This window comes from Ursus arctos, unplaced genomic scaffold, assembly GCF_023065955.2.
Source record: "Ursus arctos isolate Adak ecotype North America unplaced genomic scaffold, UrsArc2.0 scaffold_24, whole genome shotgun sequence".
NCBI lineage: Eukaryota > Metazoa > Chordata > Mammalia > Carnivora > Ursidae > Ursus > Ursus arctos.
The window spans coordinates 31209580-31216297 of NW_026622919.1; positions in this window are offsets into that span (position 1 = coordinate 31209580).

A 6718-nucleotide genomic window follows, 5' to 3' on the forward strand; every position below is an offset into this window, starting at 1 on the left:
TTATTTATCGGATCCACTTCTCTTTTCAGATAAGGAAACTGAGGTCTGCAAATGAAGAGTGACTCCCCCAAGGTCACACAGCCAGTGAGAAGCAAGCTGAGACTAGAAGCTGGCTTGCTGAGTCTTACTCCGGCGCTCCTTGCTTTTCCATTTGTGGCTTAGTGTTTCATGTGTGCGTGCGTGTGCCCAATGTGCACATGTGTGCTCGCTTCAGCCCCAGGGGGCACTTACAGAAGTGATATTTTCTCTGTGGATTTACCACAAAGCATACCTCAACAGACTCCTCACGTAATAACGATAATAATTTAAGGTTGCTTTCGTTGAAAATCCGGAGTTTATTCATGATGTCTATGATAGTTAGCTTATCTCCCCATCTCTACCCTGACCATGTCTGGGTTTATTTGGGTCAAATTGTCTTGGCTGAACTCTGAGATCTGTTGCTGCTCCCAGCCCTATCCCTCCATTACCCTGCCAAAGCAGGGAACAGATCTGATGCCTTTTTCACTTGAAACAAACTTACCAAAATCCATCACTTGTAAGTTAGAAGAGAGAGGATTGAGAGTAAGAAAAGAAAAAATAAACAAGACAGACACAAGGCCAGGTGCTCAATGACTATCCAAGAGGACAGAGTGAGAGGAAGGAAGGAGAGACAGAACTCTTTTGGGGGGCGCCTGAGTGGCACAGCGGTTAAGCGTCTGCCTTCGGTTCAGGGCGTGATCCTGGCGTTCTGGGATCGAGCCCCACATCGGGCTCCTCTGCTATGAGCCTGCTTCTTCCTCTCCCACTCCCCCTGCTTGTGTTCCCTCTCTCGCTGGCTGTCTCTATCTCTGTCGAATAAATAAATAAAATTTTAAAAAAGAAAAAAAAAGAACTCTTTTGGGAAATGAGAGAATGGCCTTGACCAAAAAAAGGATTTTCATTTAATGAAGCGAAAGAAGAGACAACATTCTTCCGACTGCACCACGGTTCCTGGCGAGGCCGTGAATAAGACCCAGCCCTTCAACTCCCGGCATGCTGTGGCTCGTTGGAAAAACCCATTGACACTAAGTTTGCTGCTCAGAAACAACCGAACATCCAAGGAATCCTCCACTACGAAATATTTAGAAAAGACAATGGAGTTTCTTCTTGTCCGCTAAGGAAGGCACACAAATTATCCCAGACATTTTTATCTTCCACAAATCCCTCCTTGCTCCGAAGGGGGCTGCCTGGCAATGTGCCATCCCTCCCGCGGACCTGTGCTGCCCAGAGACAGCATTCAGAGAAGCTTAGTCATTTCCACTCCACTCCAGAGGCCAGGCTGGCTTAAGCCAGAGCACCTGGGTTCCTCCTTCTCAGAGGTAGAAAAAATGGATGAGGCACAGACAGGGTAAACATTGGCATATGGAGGGGGCGCCTGGGTGACTCAGTCAGTTAAGGGTCCAACTCTTGATTTCAGCTCAGGTCATGATCTCGGGGTCGTGAGATAGAGCCCTGTGTGTCAGGCTCTATGCTCAGTGGGGAGTCTGCTTGAGAGTCTCTCTCTCCCTCTCCCTCTGCCCCTCCCCTCCGCATGCACTCTCTCTCTCTAAAATGAATAAATAAATCTTAAAAAAAAAATTGGCATATGGAGCCATGCTGGGGACAAGAAGTCTATTTGTTTGGTGTTCTGGGAAACAACAAAAGGAAATGCATTTTAGCCAGCAAAGAAAAAAATAACCTGTCCGGCTCTGAATGACCGCCAAGCCACTGGGAGTTGAGTGCAAATAGACAGCTGAGGAAGGGACTGGCTAAGCTTCCAAGGAAGATGGCACCCAAAATGGTGGGGATGTGGGGAGGCCATGGCACAGGGTGAGAGCCACTATCATCTCATAGAAAGAGAGTGGCCACTTTGTCACTGACCATGAGTGTCCGTTTGATCAGCCAAAGGTTTTGTGTGCAGCATTCAGAATTCTAATTCTGGATGGTAATAAAGGAGAGCCAACCAGGTCTGAAGTCAGATGGACTCTATCTTCATTGGGTCCTCCCAGCTGCTGCTCCTCTATTACTAAGATATCTTGGAATCTCTGTGCTTATAAATGAGAATCTGTTGGCCTTTTTAGCTTTCTACTAGACTTTCTGACCTCCTGTCTCCATTTCTCAGGCCAGTTTGCCATTCGCTAATAGGGAGACATCTAACTGGGCTGAACAGATTTCACTAGATTGAGATAACTCCATCAACACATGTCGTCACATGTCAGCAAAGTCCTGAAAACACAAATTAGCCACAGGACAGTTACATGTCCACTCTTACTGCCTCCCTGTATACTTCATGCCAAGAACAAAGGAAAGACCGTAGAGGCCTGGAGCTGACACTGCCCCATCCTTGCCCATTACAAAAAAGGTCAGGCCTAGGACATATCACACCTTGTCGTAAGATGATCAAGGACAGTCAGACCTGCCTTTTGCTGTTACCCTGACTCCAGCAGCTCACTGTATACTGTACCTAGGAAAGTGGTGTTATCCCATAGGTCTTCTAGAAGAAAGTTCCATCTTGAAATCAATCAAAACCAACTAGGTCAAGAGTCATCTAAAGACACAGCTTTGTTAACCCATAAAGCATGAAACTCAGAAGTGAGAGCCTTGAGAAACATGCTCCAAATTTCAGGGAATGGTCGGACAAAGAAAAACAATGCTTGGCTGAGGAGCAGAAATGTCTTTCAAAGAAAACAAGAAGAGCCTGACGTCCCTCACTCATGTTTCCTGGACAGCTGCCTTTTTCTGAGATGCCCAGTTCATTTGCCTGGGCAAATCACAGGAGAAGCAGCTTTTAACTACATTCCATCAGCTGGAGAAAAGGGATATCATTTTTTGGAAGGTAAACCCAGGGGTTTGATGTTTGGTTGTTGAATTTCTGACAGTCTCCTAGCGTCTTTCCAAATCAAGGTATAATTTCATAAAGAGCTTATGTTTTAAATTGTCTGTCTGTAAAATACATTTGGATGAAATTTCATCTTCTGTAAGGCTTCCTTTTTCCTTCCTGTGTGGGTCTAATGAATTTGAAATTTCAAACTCAGTGAGGTAGGGGTGGTATATATTATATTTGGGATTTAAATCAGTAAGTTTCCAGATATTGGTGTTTTTTTAAGGGGCCACACTATAGAAGGCATGAAGTGATAGAACCCTAACAACCATCTAAACCAACTACCAATTTTGTAGCTAGAGAATGTGACATACCAGAAGGGGAAATGACTCACCCAAAGCCATATAAAGACAGAGGCAGGGACTTAATCTACCACTATGGCAACAAGTCCAGAGTTCTGACCTCTCTGGTGGCCAAAAAGGGGGCAACATTTTGAAGTTTTGACCCAAAAAAGTCAGATTTTTTAATTGCTTTAAATCCAAAAGACAAATCTATCTGCTTCTACAAAGAAGGGTGAAAGTTACGGGAGGGATCAAAGGACAGTAGTGAATAAATGAACGGGGAAAAGAGCCATTCAGTTGTTACTAATTTTAAGAGCTGTTCGGATCCCACAAAGGGCTCAGAGTTTGGAGTTTTGCCTTCCATGACTGCAGCAGGACCACGTATTTAACCTCGAAAATGGGAAGAAGTGTTCTGCTTTACTCGGTCGATGATATTACATCAACCAATCACTGCAGTTTCCTCGTGCATCCGCCCGCAGTCACAGGGTGTTTCCTGCTGAACCTGAGTGTCTCCTCCTAGCCACATCAGCCCCTCAAAATCCTTCCTTCTGAGCCTTTCCCAGAAATAGGTTCTTGGTGGAAGCTATAAAACGCCAGCTCCTCCAAGCAGAACAACTCCAGAGGCCAACGCACTTGGCAGGTAAGACTCATTAACTTTAATCTTTCCTGATTTCTGCAAAGTTGATGATGAAATTTCCTAAAGGCTTCTCAGAAATCTTGGTACTGCATTTGGACTTGTCTTCATTGGGTATTTTTCTGGTGCCAGATTTGGCTGCCACCATGGCAGTTCATCCCTGTTTGGTATAAGGGCGAATGTAATTAAATCCACTGCGGTGCAAGGCAGCTTTTCTGAGTCTGAAAACAGTCACAGAATCATAAACTTTTAGGTCTGGAAGGTACCATAGACCACTCATCCATCCTCTTTAGAAACTGAAGCCTAAGAGATAACACAGAGAGTTGGGGATAAATAGTAACAGAATGATTCTCCATATGGTGTTCTTGAGACTAATGTGATATCCTGTGACATTCTAAATTAGAGTGAAAATTTTGCTGTGTTTTAAGGGTTCCCTAAGTGGGGGCTCTCAGATCTTTATCTTGTTTCCAGCATCGCATGCCTGCTATTTCTAGCATATCTGAACCTAATTGTCCCTGAATGTCTTGTCCCAGGTGTCTTCAATGCCCTTGTGGACACCTGATTCCTAATCAGACATATGAATTGCAACAATATTAAATGGGCTTCACTTTGGGAGAATGGAGTGGTTGGATTATACTGTGTTTTATGTGATTGGGTGTCCCAAACCCTGTGGCTGAGGTGTGGGATTGTTTCTTCTAAAGAGATCTCGATAAGAATTTTCTCCTCACTATTCTCCTCTTGATCCTGGAGCTGCTCAAAGTGTTATGGTGTGTTTGTTGGTTTTCCTACTGGCTCATCCCACCACCTCAACAGAGCTCTTGTCACTCATGGAAAGGATCCTGCTAATTCCTTCCCTTCTCAGGCTTTCCTGCAGCCCCTCTCAGTGACTTCTCAGCAAATCTGAAAGCCTGTCTCTGGAAGGCCTTGGTACTCAAGAGTGTGGTCAGCAGACCAGCGGCAGCATCACCCTGGGGTCCCATTGGAAGTACAGGCTCTCAGGCCCCTTCTATGACCTTCTGAGTTAGAATTTTCATTTAACAAGGTCTCCAGGTGATTAGTAGGCACATTGAGTTGTGGGCTAAGGGACCACCCTCACCCTCTGCTCCCTCCAGATGCTAAACGTCTCTTCCCTAGGAGTTTCATTCATTCAACATATACCCAACACCTATTATGTACCAACAGTAGGCTTGGGCATGGGAAAAAACAAAAGTAAGTAAGACATAGCCCTTGAGGAGCTCATGGTCTGATAGGGGAAACAGACATGAAAACAGTGATACGTGATATAAGTAGAGTACTATGAGAGGACAGGAAGGTGAATGACCTAGCTTTGCCTGGAGAAATCTGCTATCCACTTCACAGAGAGGGTAGCATTTGGCCTGACTGTTGAAGAATAAATAGTTCATCAGGCTCTGCAGAAGAGAGTGTGAGTAGAGGCAAGGAATTGGGGACCAACCTGCTATTAGGGAGGCAGAGGCTGTGACTCTGTCTCCAGATAATGCTTCATGTCACAGGGAAGCCTCCAGGCTTCCAAAGGACTTGGAAAATGATTTCTTCACTGAGCATGATGATAAGAATGTGGACAAATATCCAAACATCACAGAAGCCTCTTGCTGTCCTCTTACACTCCGAAGCCCCATGTCCTTCAACCTCCGCCCTGCTTGGCTCTGGCTGCAGACAGTGTACCTCCAGGTGTCCAAAGATCCTCCAGGACCTTTTAGCACATCTTTTTTCCAGTGCAGTGGCAGGAACTTGCATTTGCCTGGCTCTGCTTTCTGTCCTACATCCTTCCTTCAAACACACGAGGGAAACTGGCCAAGACATGGAATATAATTTGACTTTGGCCTTGAGGTCCCTTCCCTACTTCCCAGTGAGGGGAGCATAAAGGGGGTTCCAAGGAAAGGAGAAGAGAAATGAGCATGGAAGTTGTTTTTCCTGTTCAGATTTCTCAACTGCCATGCCTTCAGCTATGATATTTTTTCTTCCCCAGTCTATCTCAGATGATGCCCTTCTTCATAGACTAACATTTTACTTTTTGTTTTTAATTTATTACTAGTCATTGGAAGAGTGGTCTAATGAATACTTGTGTGGCCATCAGCCCTCTTTAAAAAAACCAATGATATGGTTGTTGCCAGGGGCTAGGGGAAGAGGGAAAAGGAAGTTGGTCTTTAGTGGGTATAGAGTTTCAGTTTTGCAAGATGGAATAGTTCTAGAGATGTGTTGTTACAACAGTGTGAATATACGTGTCACTACTGTACTGGATGGTTGAAAGTGGTGAAGATAGTAAATTTTATGCTGTGTTTTTACTAGAATTTTTAAAAATATATGATACTTTTTTACTCCAAAACCATCATCTTTGTGTGCCTGAAAGGGCAGATTTCTGCTGACTCAAAGGTCCCCTCAAGTCACAAAGAGGAGGACCACGGTTCTACTTGGGGTCATAGAAGTGTAAGACAGGATCCCACTGAGCCATCTGAGAACTCCTTTTGGTAAAAAATAGAAGTGCCAAAGAGAATCTTGGCCAGAAAGATATTTATTCATACTTTGCCTTGTTTTCTATAGTTAGCTTACAAAAAGTATATTCAACAAGATAAAAGTTGGTAAGAGAATCAGAGAAGGGACAGAGGGAAAGATTGGGGCAGTGTTAGACCAAAATTACCTGGTCTAGATACACAGTTCTCTTCTGGGCTGGCCTAACTCAAGGGGAAAGCATCCGGAGGGTGTCCAGAAGACCAGCTGGGTGGCCTCTCGGGCAAAGCTCCAGAACCGCAATTTCTCGTAGCGAGCTTCAAGTAGATATGGAGGGGACAGCCAATATGAGATGTTCTCCCTGGTGTGTTTCTGGAGTCCAGCCAGTGAATGCACACAGAGGGGAGAACCCGTGCCCACTTGTGACACCTCAGAGGGCTGTCAGGAGTATGGTCTAAA